The sequence below is a fragment of the Anser brachyrhynchus genome (assembly GCF_964034855.1).
Source record: "Anser brachyrhynchus genome assembly, chromosome: 10".
Classification (NCBI taxonomy): Eukaryota; Metazoa; Chordata; class Aves; order Anseriformes; family Anatidae; genus Anser; species Anser brachyrhynchus.
In genome coordinates, this window is record NC_137705.1 from 24,554,065 (window position 1) to 24,573,663 (window position 19,599).

Genomic DNA, 19,599 nt, shown 5'->3' on the forward strand with positions numbered 1-19,599 from the left:
GTCATTTACGGTAATATAATAATTTTCGTTTTAAGATGTATTTCAAACTCATGTCTTAGAAATAAGAGGTACTTCTACGCAATGGATTCTTTTCTATTGAATTCACTAAGGCTACCCACCTGAATGTTATTAAACACAGGCTTACATGTTTACAGGATAAAGCTACATTTTTCTTTTTTTGCTACAAAATTTCCTTTTTAAGAAGAAAAACAAACAGCCATAGGATCAGCTAACAAGGCTACCTGCATAACTTCCTACATTTTCAACAAAATTGGATTAGATAAAACTCAATTCTTAAATATTGGGAGATACATAAGCTTTAGCACACAATGCTAATTATGCACTCAGCATTTTACATTTATTGGATTCAAAAGTAGCAACATATATACGTAATTCAAGTATAAATTAAAAAGCATACATTTGCACATTCAGCTTGCTTTGAAGCTAACAGAATTCAAAAACATGCTGAACTTGTCACCTCTGTTCTCCTCGCTAGGATATAAGGGTTCACACATTTGAGAAACGTGCCAAAAAAAAAAAAAAAAAACAAACACTGGCTGTGCCTCAGCCACATCAGATCAAAGTCCTCCAAGGAGTGCAGGCTCTGCAGGTGATAGAGGTGATTTAGTAGGTTACCCCTCATTCAGCATAAAATCAGCACCCTGGAACTGTTAGAAGGCATTCCACTTCTGCAGCTTTCTTTATTTTTTCCCAGAAAATGCCAACAGGAGTTCACCAACCACTTCTGGTTATCAACAACTTCAGAGCATGACGCTATCTTCCACATTTGCACTGGCACTGAACCCATCTCAGTTGAGCATAACCATGCCAATTGACAAGTGCAAGTTAGAAGTCATTCAAGGCTTTTGATGTGAACATTTGACATTCATAACAGATGCTATCGTAACTGTTTTTCTTAAGGAAAAACAAATTGTCTAAGAAGATTTTAAATGAGGCCTGTGAAAAAGATATATAAATGAAAGCCAAGGTACACTGTGACTGCAAATACTTAGCCACCAAAAATCAGCATGCTTTACAAAGCAGAGCCTTTCTTCCAGAGAAGCGTCTGACAGTAACAGTTTCTTGCACTATTACTTGGCACTGGTCAACAAAAGGACATGGTAAAGCAAATTGTTCTCATTTGCCCGCTAATCTGAGCTGTTCAAAGACAGAAGAGCTCTATTTCAACAGCAATATATTTTGAGGAAAAGAATGCATTACAAAAAAAAAAGGAAAAACGTTTAAGGAAAAGTTCACATTGCTATAGAAATAATACAAACTATAACATTTTATAAACAAATGAAGGATTCAGCCAGCGCACATACAGATGTAATGAAATATTCTTCTTAGCAGCTTACCTGTAAATTAATTTTACTGACCATGAGAAGTGCTCAGTTAATGATACTGAAAACTGAAGCAGCAGCACAATCTCCAACAGGATTCAACCCCTATTTAACAAGCAGGAATCTGTTTCTGGAAATTAGAGTACTATAGTCTCCAAGTTCATTTAATTTGCTATTTTTGTGATGAGACAAGCCAAACAGATGCCAAACAGTGTAGCTGTGAGTCCAGACACAATAAACCTCCATTAGAAATTGGAATGAAATCACCAGAGTGTTCTCTTAGCCTCTCAAAGTTGGTAGAATAGTATGGCCAATAAGGCAGCTTTCACTCCAAGCGGCCTGAACTATTTACTTGGTAGGAGGTTGTCCCACATTTTACCAATCATCTGTGCAATTTGTGATCTGTTGGACTAAATTTAGGAACAGCAGAAACTGTTGTTCTTATACTTCTTTCACATTCTTAGAAATAAATTGCACGTTACACCCAGCTAGGCAGTCATTAGTCCAAGTTTGCATACATTGCTTTCTCCAGTGACTTCCTCCCTCAAGTCCATGGTTATCCCAGTAACTACAGCATATCATTTTCATGTGTACCTGCATCCTTTATCTTTCTCTGAAGTTTCCACTCCCAGCATTTCTCAAACAATTTGTGATTCTTTTAAGTGATTTAATTCTAGAAGTTTCTCATACTTTTCCCTACCAAAGTCATTTATTTCCCATTTATGTAGAATTTAGCTGCTAGATGCTACTTCTGCACTGGGACTTTATAAGGATAGGATAATGCATGCTAACACATGACATGCAAGGAGAAGCTTAAAAAAATGTTTATTTAAAGTGAGATTTTATTTGAAATCCTTTGCTCTTTAAAGAAGCCACATGTTAACTTGTCTGAAGCTTTATTTCCACTAAAGGCCAGTCTGTAAAAATGAGTTTCTAAGCTAATTTCATGATAATCTAGAAAGCTGATGTCCCTTTTTAAAAATCTGATCCTAAAACTTCTCAGAAAAACGTAAGCCTTGCTGAACAACCAAATTATCAAAGTTTCCCTCACATCCAAACACAACTTGACATTCTGAAGTGTGCCTCAAATTCTTAGATGCATTGCAGCCGCAATTCTCAAAAAAGAAATCCTGACACCACAGATCTCTCATTATTCCTATTGTAAATTAAAGAGATCATATTCAGCTTTCTGAACATGTAAACTGTCCACCTCAAAGCCTACACTTATAATATCATGAAGGAATTCCAGGTTCCTGTGGACAAAAATGGTATGGCAGTAACGGAACATTATCCAGAGAAGTGCTAAGACACCTTTGCTACGGTTCTCTTCTTGGCCAGAGCTCAGCACCCAACAGACTGGAAGGGGAGGAGGTTGGTCTTCCTGATGGTTACAGCTACTCCCAAACAAAAGGTGGCTATTTAAGACATTCCAAATCAGAACATTTTAAAACTGCTATCACTAAACAAATCACAACAATTCCCTGAGATTAACAGCTAAGAAAGCAACATCAAAACTTAAATACTATACTACCAGCATTAATTCATGAAAGACATTTACATTTTCCTTTAAAAATGAGCACTGGATATCTATGCTTATAAGCTTTCTCGGCCCACACAAATAATCCACAACCATACACCAAGAAAATAACAAAAATGACTTTTTTTTGGCGGAGGGGAAGATATATCACATCTTGCACATGAGAAGTGACAAACCGTCCTAAATCTCTATTTCAAAATGATTTTTTTTAATATAAAAATCATTACACACACACACAAAAAAAAAACAATTAAAAATCAAATGTTCTGGAAAAAGATTTAATTGATGCTTCTGCTGGCCTGCATTTGCATTTTTTCTCAGTTTCACACAGAAGAAAAAGCACAATCCAGTTCATTTAGAGAATTCCTTATGTTTACAGCTTATTTTTCCATTTCTCAGCTTTCCCTTGATCAACTATGATCCCTAAAAAAGGAAGATATAACCTCATTTTGTTTTAAAGTAATTCTTGCCGTTTTTCCTGGACTTCATAGGAAATAAGCTAGTATAGCTGTTGCAAAATAAGTTGAGAAAGCTTCATCATTGCTAAGACTACTCAAAATACACAACTTATATTGCAAAAATATTTTAAAGCAATCACAAACCTGAAGAAAATACATCACAAATAAGCGGTCACATTACAAAATGTATTTCAGTACCATAGTAGTATTCCCAATGTGAATCTGAATAAGCATCTCCATATTATACCCCTGGCATCTTTCAAACTAAATTGAACTGAAAAGATAACAAATGCATCATACTGGATAAAAACATAGTAAACACCATAAGAGATACAGGTGGGAGAGCATATGTTGTCTTTGGAAGTCATACACTGGCTGGTTGCCTCACCCTCTCTGAGGGTGAAACAATCTTCTATGAAACAACCTTCTATGACCAAGTGACGCGCTTGGTGGATGAGGGAAAGGCTGTGGATGTGGTTTACCTTGACCTCAGTAAGGCTTTTGACACAGTTCCCCACAACATTCTCCTCAAGAAACTGGCTGCTCGGGGCTTGGACTGGCGTACGCTTCGCTGGGTTAGAAACTGGCTGGATAGCCGGGCCCAGAGAGTTGTGGTGAATGGAGTCAAATCTGGTTGGAGGCCGGTCACTAGTGGTGTCCCCCAGGGCTCGGTACTGGGGCCGGTCCTCTTTAATATCTTTATCGATGATCTGGATGAGGGCGTCCAGTGCACCCTCAGTAAGTTTGCAGATGACACCAAGCTAAGTGCGTGTGTCGATCTGCTCGAGGGCAGGAAGGCTCTGCAGGAGGATCTGGATAGGCTGGACCGATGGGCTGAGGTCAACTGCATGAAGTTCAACAAGGCCAAGTGCCGGGTCCTGCACCTGGGGCGCAACAACCCCAAGCAGAGCTACAGGCTGGGAGATGAGTGGTTGGAAAGCTGCCTGGCCGAGAAGGACCTGGGAGTATTGGTTGATAGTTGGCTGAATATGAGCCAGCAGTGTGCCCAGGTGGCCAAGAAGGCCAACAGCATCCTGGCTTGCATAAGAAGCAGTGTGGCCAGCAGGTCTAGGGAAGTGATTGTGCCCCTGTACTCGGCTCTGGTGAGGCCGCACCTTGAGTACTGTGTTCAGTTTTGGGCCCCTCGCTACAGGAAGGACATGGACGTGCTCGAGAGAGTCCAGAGAAGGGCAACCAAGCTGGTGAGGGGTCTGGAGAACAAGTCTTACGAGGAGCGGCTGAGGGAGCTGGGCTTGTTCAGCCTGGAGAAGAGGAGGCTCAGAGGCGACCTTATCGCTCTCTACAGGTACCTTAAAGGAGGCTGTAGAGAGGTGGGGGTTGGTCTGTTCTCCTACGTGCCTGGTGACAGGACGAGGGGGAATGGGCGAAAGTTGCGACAGGGGAGTTTTAGGTTGGATGTTAGGAAGTACTTCTTTACCGAAAGGGTTATTAAGCATTGGAACGGGCTGCCCAGGGACGTGGTGGAGTCACCATCCCTGGAGGTCTTTAAAAGACGTTTAGATGTAGAGCTTAGCGATATGGTTTAGTGGAGTACTTAGTGTTAGGTCGGAGGTTGGACTCGATGATCTTGAGGTCTCTTCCAACCTAGAAATCTGTGATACTGTGATACTGTGAATCCACTCCTTAGTGCTAGTCATCCCTCAAAGGTCTATAAGGACCATCTTCCTAAAGCAAGAAAATCACTCCGAGCAATCTCTTACAAAAGCATACATGCCAAATAGCTCATTCTCTAAAAATCAGGTATATTCCACATTCTAAAATGGCTGAATGAGTTCACTTGAACTCAGTTTGCTACTAAAATTATTGGCTGTTCCCTTCCATTCCCACCTTTCTATAGCCCTCAGAACATGCAAAAGATGGGGGGACTATGGGCATGAGTAAATATACCTCATGCTGTTGTTCATCGGGATTTGACCCAGCATTTGTCTGTTAGTAGAGCTGAAGAAGAGCCCATAGATCAGAGAAGTGGTGAGATGGGTCTCCTCCAAATGGAGCTGAGACAGTATGTTAACTTAACAGTGAGTTCAAACACTACCCAGCAGAAGGTAAAAGAAGATCTATGCTCGTGAAGACCAAAGGGAGGGGCAATTTCTAAGGCAAGGAACTCAGTTTTCCTCAGTAGGAATGGAAAAGACAAAAAGATGCCTCAGCATGCCAACTTTGTCCTTCATTCTTGGAAGGAAGGGAAAACATTACAGTAGCTGAATCATCTACCTATTGGGACCAAAAAAAAAATGCATCTTATTTCAAGACAGAAGACACTTTCCATTCATAAACCTATCTTTATACTATACGAAAAAAGAAAAGCAAAGACAGTTAGAAAACCAAAGCACTTGACTTCAATGCTAGAGTAAGGAAAGAAAATAAAAGTATCATTGTCCACAGTCAGGAAGGCAGCCTACCAACCCACTTACCCAACCACCTGAGCACGGTTAAAACAGGACCTACTCAAAGGTAACTGCAGCCAAGTCTCCTACACACCTGTCACACTTTCCCCAACACACAAGCAACCTTTCTGTCCTCAGCACTACCCTTCAAAGTTATTTATTCCAACTGTTTTTGCAGTCAGTACTTTTACCACCCACTCGCTCAGGAAAACAAAAAGCATTTGGGAGAGGACAACAGCAGCACAGCCTGCACCCTCACTTTCCCTCGCTAGCATAACATTATCTCATTCCCCTTGCAGTTGAAGTTTCAGCTTGTGATGTTTATCTGAAGACTTAGTACTAAATGAGTTTAGTACAAAAAATAAACGTCAGTTCTTAACTGGAGTTATCTTCCCCACTCTGAGGGCTCTTGCTGGAGATGCAGCACACAGCTTCTCCACTAATCCTTCTGAAGAAGAAACGATGTTCCCTTTGCTTACAGGACTGAAAGTCACTCCTATGTTTTCCTCAGTTTCCTCTAGAAGAGGAATAGCTACCTCACCTTGACACTGCTGAATAGTGTTTTATATAGGGCTTCCAAACTAAAATAACGGTAATAGAAAGATTTCTCTAAAGCACTGAAGAGATTTGGAAAGACTACACACATCCTAGCACAGTCACTTCACAGGAAGCCAAGGTTTACAAGTTCCTCACACCAAGAATAACAAACCTTTCACCACATACACATATTCCTTAAGAGAACCGTAGGCACTTACCATTACACGCTCCCCGCGTGCAAAAACAGATCCTAAAAAAGCCTCTTTTCTCCTTCAGACACAGAAAACTAAGAAATCAGGACAAGCACCGCTCAAGCGGATGAGACCGTGAGGAGATGGGAGCTACAAAAGCCTTCGCTCTCCCCCTGGGCAGGCGAAGGAAACTCCAGCTCGCGAGGGGAGCTGCCTGGCCCCGCGAAACGACCGCAGCGATGGGGCGCTGAGGGGAGCGTGCGGCGTGAGGGGAGCGGGCGCGCGGCAACCGCCCGGCCTCCGCCCTCTGGAAGGGGCGCTGCCTGCAGCCCTGCTTGGGGTGCTGGGGAGAGCCGAGCCCGCCCTTCTCCTCCTCCTCTTCCTTCTTCTCGCAGGCGGCTGGCAAGGCAGTGAGGGTCGTTCCGCACCAAGGCGGACAGGGGGAGCCTCTCCGCCGGCAGCGAGATCGCCACAGGGGTGCGTTGGAGGCGGGCGGGCGGGCGGGGCGCGGCGCTCTCACAGCTGGGAAGGTGGCCGGGCTCCTTCCCTCCCTCCCTCCCTCCCTCCCTCCCCCCCCTGCGTGCCTGCCTGCCTGACAGGAGAGGACTCCAGCAGCGTCCCCCTGCCCCTCGGGCTGCGGGAGGGCTCCCCCTCGGCAGGGGATGGAGGCAGCGCCCAGCCCCCGAGGCGGGAGCAGCGCGGCCGCTGCCCTCAGGGCAGGGCGGCAGGAGGCCGGCAGGGCCGGGCCGAGGCGGAGAGGATATTTGCCGTCCTCGACGTCGCCACAGGGAAGGCAAGTGGCAGCGGAGAAGCGACGGAACGGAGGGGGGGAACCTTCCCCGCCCTTGGAAGGAGGGAGCGGGAGAAGGGCCTGAAGGGGCCGGGGTGTGAGGCGGCCTCCCTGCGTATACACACGGGGGATATGAGGGGGAGAAAAAACCCACCCAAATCCCAAACAAACAAACAAACAGTTAAGTGAAACCCCTGATTTAAAAAGCCAACCAGCAAACTAACCCTGACAAGTGGGCTTTTCCCTCCTCTTCGCTGCACTTATTGGCCGTGCTTATTTGCAGCGAGCTTGTGTCTGCCAATGCAAGTGGCCGGCTGCAGTGTCCATCAAGGGGAAAATGATCAGTTCGCCGCTAAGGGAGTACATTCCCATCCATCATCACGGGGCTTAGCAGGTAGCTGCCTAGAAATCAATCACACACTAATAAAAATATATATTATTTCTCCATCGTATTACTAAATAGCGCTCTCAGCAAGATATAGATGCATCCTTGATGAATGTATGCATGGATTTTGTCATTTGCATCGCTCTTGTCCTACCTAAAATGATCTTTAAAAATAAAAATCACACAGCATCCTAAATGAGCAAATGCAGTAAGTATTCATTAATTATATAACTACAAAATACTATCCTGCTAATTTCTGGTTTCCCTTCGTGAGGCACTAAAAGGGAACAGAAATATCTTTTTTTCCTAACACAATTTTTAAAACACCAAGCATTATCCAGTTTCTAGATATAAAGCAAAGAATTTCTGAAGCTCATCAGTTATATTCTAGAAGAGTTTAACAACGATAATAATATTTTTAAACATTGGGCACAGAAAATGACTCCTATGGCTGCTTTAAGGAGAAATTGCAAGAAAGGTTTCTGGCTGACGATTCTGCAGGGAGAGGCACTCTTACCAGGAGATGTGGACTTGGTCCCATTTATTACGGTGTATTTCTAAGGCAATATAAAAAGCCTCTTCTGCGATTTCATTTCCAGTTTCAACCATCAGACAGTTGTAGAAAGCAATATATAGCAAATTCCTTTATCGCAACAGATTCACAGCAGTGCATGATAGCCATATTCTCGTTTAAGCCTCTCACCTTTCAAATCATTGCATCTGTCTTTCGTCCTCACATGGATTTTACAACATCACGTTGAGCTGACATCTCGTTTGCTGGGAGGAAGGAGACAGCAGTAGAGCCGGAGAAGCCGAACACCTACGAGGCAAGGAAGAGAGGGAACCTGCTGCAGTCGGGGGAGGCTTGTGCGCTCCTGTCCCTAGTCTTTTTGTCCCTCGGCGAGTCTCCCTGTCAGCTGCGAGCGCGGCTGCCTGGTTTGCTAGTCCCTGACTCAACATTCCCAGCATTCCCGAGGAGCTGGGGAGGAGCAGCGCCGAGCAGCCTGCCGCCGGGGGCAGCAGCAAGCTCCGCCAGCAGCCGGGGCTGTGCCAGCGGTAGCTCACGTACTGGAAGCCCGCGGCTTTCTCCGAGGATTTGTCCCTGCCCATTCACTGCACACCCTTGGGTTCCAGTCCGCACCCTGTAGATGTCTGGAAGTGTGTTATTCATTGTGAAACAGCCTAAAAATACACCGGTGTCTGCGTAAAGCTGCAGAGGAAAAAATGCTTTCTTGTTCACCGAAGGCTGGAAATACTCAAAGCCAGGTGCTTCAGAACATGGTATCCAAAATCCATTATACCTAGACAGATATGAAAAACCTGAATCCATATTTTGGCTTATGTCTGAAAGTAATTAAGAAGATATCCATTATAATTTCTGTTAAAAAAATCCATTAAAAAAAACCTGCACAGATTAGCTGCTATATGAAGCTTGAAAGTTTTTTCATCAGAAAACTGCAAACTGCATTAAAATTACTCCTGACATTTTTAGTTTTGTATTAAGAAGAGTGAGGGAAACCTTTGTAAAATCATCACTGTCTTCTTGGTGTAAGATTTTCTTTCCCCTCTTCTATTTTTCCTTCTCCATATTGTATTTTCTATGGGTTTAATTGGTCTTGATACCATTATAATTGATCAGCCTCAGTCCTTAGTTCCAATATAGCTTCATATCTTACTCTACACAGAATTTCACAATTATATTTTATCTGCCTTTTCTTAACCTCACTGCTGTGACACTTTTTAAGGAGCACTGCAAATCCATGGTTATCTTACTGTAATCTGTATCTTAACTCTCTTGCCTACATACGGACCTATAGGCGCATTAATGAGAACATTAGTGAGAAGAACAGCTTATGTGGAATTTCAATTAAAAACTATGACAAATGCAGTTGATTTCAACTAATCGTATTTCAAACTAAGAATCACTTCATTGCTGTATTTGCATTATCCAAAACTAGCTTAAATACTTCGCCATCATGAATATTTATTCGAAGATGCAACTGTTCAAAACAATGCTAGAATCTAAATCACGGTAAAAATATAGTAGCTTTTAAATTTAATTTTATTTTATTACAATATGAAGCACGTATTTTTTGTGAGCTCAAAGTACTGGGGCAAACTAAAATACAAACTTCAGTTGCTTTTCAAAGCCACCTATTGAAGAAATTTCTGTTAAGATAGTTACAAAAACGTGGACAGAAATGATGGACAGAGAGAAACAGTTCTGGAGATACTTGACAAGAAGGGACATGGTTCTGTATACAAATAATTTCACTTGGTCTAAAAAGCAAATAGGAAGTACTCTTTTGTGCTCTTGAAGAGTTAGCAAGTCTGCAGCTGTAAGAAAATGGATAAATGCTATAAAATATGGGCCACCGCACTGAACGCTTCACAGCACAAGTATCTGTTTTCAAAATTCATTGCTTAATTTGGATTTGGTGTGTGATAAGAATATCTTACAGAGCTGTCTCTGTATTGCTAATACCAATTCTGTCTCAGTCCTGTAATGATGACGGGACTCTTGTTAGAAGTAGTGTCAGCTGCTGACAGTTTTTTAAAAAATATATCACCCCATCACTGTGTATATGAAAAGACAAGAACATCAGGTTCTGCTTTATCTTTTTGTGACTCATCACTAGCAAAGGCTATGGGCCTTGTGATAGCCTGCAAGAGCCAGGCTAACTCTAACAGAAGACCAGTAGCTTAAGATTCCCCTTTCCAAGGACTGATCATTGTGGGAAGATACCACAGAGCTACCATAAGGTCGCAACAATATTGCAATGAATTAGGTTTGCTATCATTCAATAAAGTTAGTAGTGGAATTAATTATAGACTGTCTTGGAGTAGTAGACCATCTCTAGGGAAACTGGTAGTATTACTAATGCCAAAGAACAGAATATACCCAGTACGGACAAGGCGACTTGGTGAAGAGCTTAGCAAAAAAAAAAATATATATATATATTATATATATATATGTATTTTGCCAAATTGTATTAGAAGGGAGTTGATGGAAAAATGTGCAGTTCAAGTAAAAGAGGGGAGAACAGAATTTTACAGCTGTTCTATTTGTCATATTAGTAGTCTGAACATCCATGCAAACAACTTAACAGTCATTTAATCCGAACCCTTCCATGATATTAATACTTTACACTCCAGACAATACTGGAATCCCAACTCAAATGGCAGAGTAATAACAATAGTATACGCTTAAAACAGACTTCTTTGCAGCTGATGAAAGTTCTCATTTCAATTTAATCACAGGAACATCTGTGTTGTCTTCAGTGTCAACACAGGCAGATGGGTGGCATTGAGCATAAAAAGAAGAAAGCTAAATCTTGTGAATTAAAGAGCACTTTATTACTATTATTATTATAACAGGTTCTCATGCACTGACTAATAGACATACTTTTTAGCCAACTGTTACAGAGAAGCACTCTTGTAAAGTTTAATATCTAAACTTTATATATTTATATGTAAATGTCATGTGATGCTATACCTAATGTTCACACTTTTCAACAGTTTCTACCTTCAGATACATTTTTGGCTAGCCTATTTTTGTTTGTTTTCTGAAAAGTTTTCTGCCTTAAAAACAGCATATTGTGCTATTTACATCAGGATCTGTGGAAAGCCCACTGAAATTAATGACAATTTTTTTTTTTTTAATTAAAGAAGAGTAAGTTAGGCCTTAAATAATGCACATATGAAATACGGATTTTGAAGCTTGCTATTTTCCTTGGCCTATGCTGAGCCTATACTGATTTGGGAAACAGGAAAGTGTAAAACATACTCTAATTTTTCTGTTTAGTTACTCCAAATATAAGTCATTCAAAATAACATTAGAAAACATATAAATGTTACAGATTGACTTCCATTCCAGGGCCTCTCTTCATCCTTCCCAGCTCTCTTCTCTTCTTACCTGCGTTTATAATGCTTCAGCAGCAGCTACATCTCCCTTTCACAGTTTGGTGAAAATGTATGCTGTTTAGTGCTTCTTTTTCTAAAAACAGAAATGCAATCAGAAATGGAGCTCAGTCACTACTGCTGCATAGTCATCAGCAAGTAACAACAGGCATGTGCTTTAAAAATTGAGGAAAATGCATTTCAGCTTTATTCCATTGAGCCTGGCCCTGATGTATTCATCTGTGCTTCCCTAGTGGTAGAGTTGCCTTCAGCCTTCATTTAATATTACAAAAGCCAAGTTAAGAGCATAATATAACATTCTAGTTCTTTAACTGAAAATTAAAAATTAGAAAAGAATCGGAAAAACAATTCTGACCTTATATTAATGTATGAAAAACTGAATTACATTCTCAAAAAAAAAAAGTACAGCAGGAGTAGAACCAACACAAAGACATTAAAATGATTAGAAGCATGCAAGCTTTTGAAGCAGAAATACTAGATGTCAAAGGGTCAACCCTTGCGTTTTGATGGTAAAAAATAGAAATACATAAGGTTGTACTACATTAGACTAGAAGAGGAAACAGTAAGTCTGCTTACCCTATATCACATTACAGAGCAAATAAATGAGAAAATAATCTATAGACAAGATTTAACTGTTTATTGCATTCCCGAGAAACTATTCAAGTTATAAACGCGTAGTACTATTATCACAGTATTATTACAACATATTACCAAAATATGCTCTTTAATTAATATTCAATGAAAAGGATCTAAGTGATATACTTATTTTGATGAAAATAAAATAAGTCATGAGGGATGTTGGTCCTCTTTATTTGTATTAATAGCTGATTCCCCACTTTTTTATTTTTACTTTTGTAGAATTACTCTCATAATTTCCCAACTGGTAAGATCATGACAGAAGAAAATTAATAGAACTGTGCAAGAAAACTACTTTCAATTGGAGTATACTGATATCTCTAGAAGAAAAGAAACATAAAATCTTACACCGAAGGTTACAGAACAGATGCTGCATCTACCCTGATGTGGTGATCAGACTTGGGGTAAGCACCTGACCAGCCATTGTGTCCCTCCCCACCACCTGCACACACACACACACAAAAAAAAAAGCTAAAAAAACTGTTCTCTTGATTTCAGGGTGAGGTCATCTTAACCTAGTCCATGGAGGTGTAGCACTTGCTAGCCACTAGTGTGTAGGACTGCTCTGTTCTTTATCAGTTCAGATATCCACCTACAGATATCTGCCAAATTGACTCATGGTTTCCACCAATTGTTATTTTCTTTCTTTACTTTCCTCATGACAGATCACCAATCAAAATCTGTTGGTTTTCTAAATCATTAGTATTATTTATCTGTCTAACAGTGACACATGCTTTAGAGAGGATGGAAGAATTACTTGGATATACGTGAAAGCAAGCATAACAAGCTATTGTGGAATTCATTGTAATGTATTATTATGAAAACCAAACGAGGAAAGTATATTCTTTTTGGCAATTGCATAATATAAGCAATTTATTATGTACTGCACTGCTAATCTATTCAGGATAGAAATATATCCACTCCAGCATGTGCTGTTAATTTCATTGTTGCAAAAGAGCAAAAATAGTAGAATTTTTTTATTGTAAAAATACCCAGTTCTCACAAGTCCTTCAGCTGCTGCATCTCAAAATAGGGATATTAATAGGTTTTTACATCAACTGTACTGTATGTTTCAGAAACCTAAAAATGTTTCTTAGAAAAATTCAAACTCAAGTGTTATCTTAACTGGTATCTAGTAAATCTAGTTTCAAACACCTGAATTAGATTTAATATTTTAAGATGAAAAATTTTTATCAATGGCCCTTTATTTACTTGTGTGGATCTGTTTTCTGGAAACACAATATTACAATGTTATTGTACATGTGGTGTACTCAGGGACTATACTAGAGCTGTTGCTAAATGAGAACTGATTAGTAAACTCAAAGATCCTTTTCTTTTTTTATCAGTTTAGATTATTTAAATCTAAAGTCCAACTGATTTTTCAGCAAGGCTTAAGGTTTTAAGTCTGCTTTATTCCTGAAAAGTAAGCCTAGGTATTTTACTTACAAGCATCAGCACACTTCATCTGAAGTCAATTGAAGATCTCCTTCCCTACATATGACCTTGACCACTACAGTGAAGTTGGGAGTTACAAACAAAATCAGAACTGTAGGACTGTTTACCCCCAGGCACACCATCTTTTCTCAGCAGATATACCAGGACTGTTATTCAATAAGATATCCTTTTAATGGCAAGATCATCCTCTCCAGTTTTAAAGAGCTGGGTACTGAAGCCTGAGTCACTGCATGGGAAAAAAAAAAAAAATACTTGACTCTAGCTGAAGTATCATTTTTCTTTTCCTGCTTTCATGTTTCATGTTAGGGAGTATATTATGCCATCCCAATATTTTAAAATTTATTTTTATCTTTATTTTTAATACACAGAGTTATACTCTGTAAGATACCATCTAGAGAACACAAGATTGTTAGCTTTCTATCAGTCCTCCATTTCAGTAACTGGACAGTTGTGATAAATTCTAGTTTTCATTGGAGAAGTCTAAACTTCACTGTCCAATTTTCTTACGGTTTTAGTGGTAACTTCCAAAAGGATCCTGGAACCTTTTGGATTTCACTTTTGCCATCGAGATTCTTGTCAGTGCTGTAACATAGAAAAGCTAAGAGTCCATGCCATTCTGACTACTGCATTTATATTCTGGTCTTTCAAAAATTAAAGGAAGTTAAACATAGGATCAGAAGTATCATTTGTGTTGCTATAATTAAATATCTATCTGTATTTCTATGACAATCATCTGTTACCCTGACTTTATGAAGTATCAGGACTTCTCCCACATTTGGTTAAAATATGGCCACTATTTGAGGATCTAACTTCAGGTGATTATGTACACTTATTCTACAAATTCTAGAACTAGAAAGATAATGGTCTTTTTCTTATTTATTATTTCTCATTTAAACAATTTACAACCAGCCCTGTAAGCTACATGTGTGCTAGAACATTTAAATTTATCTAGAGACGCTCTCTGGCAGAGTAAATGTCTTAGAATGGTTTGGATTCATGTTGATAGACTCTCTTAGCTCCCAAAAATAGGGCACTCCCATGTAGATTGCCTATTGGGAACACTCTAACCTGTGCCAACTTCCAAAACATGCCTGAGAACCGAGAGAAAGGGCATGTCCAAAACATGATAGGTGCTGTTTTTACAGTTTAACAGTACAGACAAGGAAGATCCAGTGCCAAGAAGTACTTCCTGAGCCTGTTTAATTTATTAGTGTAACTGTAAGTGAAATCTAGTTTATTCTAAAAAGATTCTTCTCCTCTTTCTTCAGAAGCATCTAAAGAATAAATCCTCATCAGAACCTGAAGCATGCTTTAAAATACTGATATTTAAAACACTAATATTGATGATTTCATATGAAGCATTTCCTTAGTTTAAGGGAAGCATTTAGATCCAGTGATTTACTCGGTTTTCTGTGGTTTTGCATTCCTCCCCTAGGAGTTTCTGGTTTCTTAATTGCTCCAATCTCACTTTTACATCCCATTCCACTTATTTAGTTTGTTGGTCTTTCTGACTGAGAGCAGTTTTGTGACTTCTGCAATGGAAATATGACCATATTTTGTAATAGAAGAATTGGTATATATAACAATAATGAAGGTCTACATTAAATTGAATTTATTATTACTTTTGTATTTCTTTACTAAGCTATATATTGAAGTGATAAAACATGATATGCTTTGTTTACATATTATTACAGAATATTATAGAGATGTTTTTAAAAGCTGTTTGTTGTCATACATACCAATATAAAGATCACACAACAACACAGCCTGGAGAGAATCACTGCCTTTCTTAGGTTACATACAAACTCAAGTAAACCAATGCCCAGCTGTTCCATGGTATTGCTTTGGTTAAGTGTTCAGTGCAACTCCTTTTATGTAGTTACAGTGCACATGTTAGCATAGTGCTAACAAAGATTAAAATCACAATTTGTGTTTGAAAAGAAAAAAAAGACAGCAAGCACTCATAAATTAAAATAAAGGGGAAAAAATATTTTCTAATTGTCAACCTGACATTAGATAACATTTCCTTACAAACAGGTACAAAATGGCAGCTTCTGTACAGGAATTCCTCTTAGTCAGTCTGGCACATCTATTTCTAGTGGATTGTAAATCTAAGCATATGCATTTTGTGAGCATGAATATATCTGAGGTGTGACTGTGCAATGAGGGAAAACAGTTCTTGCAAATTCAAGGAATCGTTTTTGTCAGTGGTGTTGTCACTCGATAAACCATTGTTCAGAGGGGAAAATAATCTCTACATGTGACTATACCTAATCTCCATTGCCCACTTTGTGGACATTTTCATTGTTTAATTGACTTTGCTGGGGAGAATCAATTAAAAAGCTCAAGAAAAAAAAAAAAAAAAGGAAAGGAAAAAAATCAAACTTCAAAGCTTAGTGGAAATCATTAATTTTAATTCTTCTAACCAATTACCAATTCTCATTAAGTATGAAATACACGATAGTAACTTTAATTTCCATATTATTTTTCTTCTTTATATTTAGACTTAATCTTAGGAAGAAAACTTATACAAAGCTGCTGAAAAACAGCAGAAACCTCAAAACATGGGGAGCAAAAAATGAAGCCTATAAACACATGTTATGCTGTCATTCTCCCAATTTTGAGAAGAAAGAAACATATATGTTCCTGTCAATCTGTTAGCATTGAATAGCACAGTGTTCTTACAGATGTAAAAAAAAAAAAAAAAAAAAAAAAAGAAAAAAAAAAGGCAGAAGAGAAAACCATTATCAATGGTGAAACCACAAAGCAATGTCGAGGAGTAAATTCAGAACTAGAAAAAACAGGTTGATAGAAACAAATAGAAGTACAGGTACAAACTCTCTAGTGAAAATACTAGCTAGAGGAAAAAATACCAGTGCAAAATTTCTGTAAATTTATTAGCCACAGAGAGAGGTAAACAGAAAACCTCAAAAACAAAACTTAATTCCATTGTATTAAAACAATTTCTTGTTCCTTCAGGATATAAAAGTGTAAACTATAAATCACAAGGTTTTTCATGTTGGGTCAAGGGAGTAGTTTGCCATGCAGTACTGAATTTATTCAGGAATCTTCAGGGCAATTGGAAAGCAAATATATATAGCAAAAAGCAGACAGGCAAACCATATGTTACAGCAGCAGCTATGATAAAGGAAAGGATATATGCATTAATCGCTCAATCGCTGAAATATCGCTCAATTAAAAAGATTTTTATAAGCCATGAAAAATTAGGCTACAATACGGAGCATGGCTTCTTGATCCCTGCATAGACTGTGCTACTAGTCTTGTATGACAACAGTATATGACTATCTTTAAAATAAATGGAGGAAACAGAAAAATACTGGGATAAAACAGGAGGCAGTAGCAAAAACAGCAGTCTTTTTAATAACGTTTCCCTGCTCCTTATTTAAACGTACCTTGGATTTTCCAAAATATGTTTTTCTTCCCTGCGTTTCCTTTTTTTAACACCTTGACCAGGCATCTGTGGAGAGTAGTACGTCTGAAAATGAGCAGAAATATTTTAGAGCTACAGCAATTGGCATAAGAAAAGGGATTGCCTCTCTGCACAAACCTTATCTCACTGGAAATATTTGCCTGTTTTCTTTCATGCTGCTAATGGGATTCATGTTTTTGGTATTTAAGTGGAGTTGCAGTTTTAGGAACCTAAATAGCTCTACAGCCTATACTTGACAGACAGAAGGGTTAATTTCAAAATAAAGGAATCTGAGCAAACTTACTTCGATGTATGTAAAGAGGGAAAAAGATGGGAATGCACAGAAAACAAAGTATTCTGGATGTTGACAAATATTTAATTTATAATAGTTTATGATATTTGCAACAGAAATACTTGATATCTAAAAGTAAAAACAGTGTCACTATGTTTTTGCAAACAAAGAACTATAAAACAAATTAAGTGCTTCATTCTAGAGACTTCTTTAGTGATTTTTTCCTAAATTTATATAATTTATCATGACTACTTTTTCCAAAAAGACTCAAACACTAGCAATAAGTAGATAAGAATAGACAGAAAAGGCTTTTGAAGTTAGTAAGCCAAACAGAAAATGATCTGTCATAGCTGTACTATGTACTATTTGGTGGAATTTATTAATGAATGAACCTCTGGTCTAGTGAGGCTTGTTTGAGGAAATTTTGATATGTGATATTAACACAGCATAATAGAACACTTATTATGGCCATCCCCCCATTGGTCATTTTATAGCTAACAGATATTTAGGGGGTCACTTTCTGTCTTCTCCCTCTCTCTCTCTCCCTCTCTCTCTCTCCCTCTCTCTCTCCTCTCTCCCTTGAAAAGCATTAAAAATGGCTTTGACTAAAATTTCTTGGAAGCCAAAGTTGTGTCATCTCTCTTCTCCTTTAAAAAGAGCATGCATAAAGATATAACACAGTCATATAAAAATACAAAAGAGGTGGTAGTTTTAGAACTGTGTAGCTTGCTTGAGTGTATCAGTGTTTTTGAAATGTGTCTAGTTCTGTCAGATTATGAAAAATGGTCAGAAAAGCTGGTAAAATATTTCAATCTTTCAATGATACCAAAAGATAACAGTGTATTTAATCAGCTCACTTTTTATTCATCTGAATTGAAACGGTATTTTCCAGACCCACTGGAAAAAAGAAAATTCTTATCTGGTGATACTGTATCATGTCTGCCATGTCAGGAGCTTAACTGTTTCTTCAGACAGCACTTGTGGATTCAGAGGTTATAATGATTCATTCATAGCTCTTTTTTATGTAGCAAAAAAGTGGTCATTTGTATCATGGTAAAGAGTCTTGTTTGTATTAATACTTGTTAGCAAGAGCTACTTTGTTTTTTTGATTTTGTTTCTTTCCATTTCTCTTCTCTGCACTGGGAGTGACATTTCAAGAGATACTCTTTCAAAGGAGAGCAAATCTGCTTTGAATACCACGTATTACATTTATAGGAGTTCTTCTTCTATTTAGATGCTCAAATAAGAACAAGGTTTTTGAGGTTAGCAGCATACTGACTGTTCTGAATTTATGGCTCTAGTTGTAGAAAACCTGATCTTTTTGATAGGATTCTGTAAGCTGCATTCAGTTAACACACTGTGCACTTAGTGAAATTTAATACCAGAATTTGGCTATATAGACAAAGAAAATTAAACCTTCTATGATCTTTGGAGTTTCATAAAGATTTTCAATTTTTTATACACATTTTTTTCAGTACCACTGGAATGATGAAATACTGTAATTGAATCCTATGATTTAATTAATCCAAATGCTTTGCATAAGCACTTGACTAAAGTAGATGATGATGTATATCAGACATAAGGCTTTCCAACTCCATTTCCAAATTCACTTTCAGAAGGTCACACATATGGCCTTTAGTGTTACTGTTACCTAAATTACACTCAGATTAGAACACTTCAAATTCAGTGTTACACTAGATCTGAATGTAGGCAAAACTAGTTTTATATGAAAAACTATAACATTTATAAACTTGATCTTAATCCCTGGATAAGAATTCATGCTAAATAGTAATTCCAGATGGTGGTAAGCTACAGGAGGATGCAACATATTGAAAGAAAAGGTTTGTTTCTTCTCCCCAACTTTGTTTTCCACAGAAAACAAAGCAATTATTGAAAAGATGTCAAACTGTTGAATTAAATGGCTCTTTACTTCTGTGGTTTTGTTACAGAGCAGTGATCCACACTGTAGTGTAAGGAATAGAAGAGGAGAAAGAGGATCAGACTTAACAAGGATTTAGTTTGGCATGGCAGCAGGTACTCAGGAATGTAAGGTGAGTTCAGGTTGTTTACACATAAAAACGCTAGATCTTCAAGACCTCTAATTTTGACTGTTTAGCACACTCATTATTGAACTTTCTTTCCATAAGCCTACTAATACAAAAAAGTAAGCAAAAATGTTCATTGGCAGATAATTCTTGTTTTAGTCTATCTTTCAG

General features: G+C 38.5%; 1 protein-coding gene and 1 long non-coding RNA gene across 30 annotated transcripts in view; one reads left to right on the forward strand and one right to left on the reverse strand.

Moving 5' to 3' along the window:
- The window catches only part of ERC2 (ELKS/RAB6-interacting/CAST family member 2), a 522,744-nt gene that overhangs the window by 502,867 nt on the left and 278 nt on the right, over positions 1–19,599 (reverse strand). For 16 of the 29 annotated variants that reach the window (XR_013955471.1, XR_013955472.1, XR_013955475.1 and 13 more), the window contains exons 2-4: positions 17,075–17,157; positions 11,566–11,646; positions 8,353–8,469 (exon numbers count right to left, since the gene is read on the reverse strand). The gene's annotated coding sequence lies outside the window, so the exon portion shown is untranslated. Of the gene's footprint in view, positions 1–6,501; positions 6,946–7,488; positions 7,667–8,352; positions 9,435–11,565; positions 11,647–13,652; positions 13,888–17,074; positions 17,158–19,599 lie in introns of those variants that run through there. The other 13 variants (XM_080605900.1, XM_080605898.1, XM_080605885.1 and 10 more) reach the window with 12 other exon arrangements.
- LOC308200326 lies at positions 6,881–19,599 on the forward strand. The gene is made up of 3 exons (XR_013955483.1): positions 6,881–6,951; positions 12,429–12,610; positions 19,333–19,599. It is a non-coding gene; the product is annotated as an uncharacterized lncRNA (long non-coding RNA).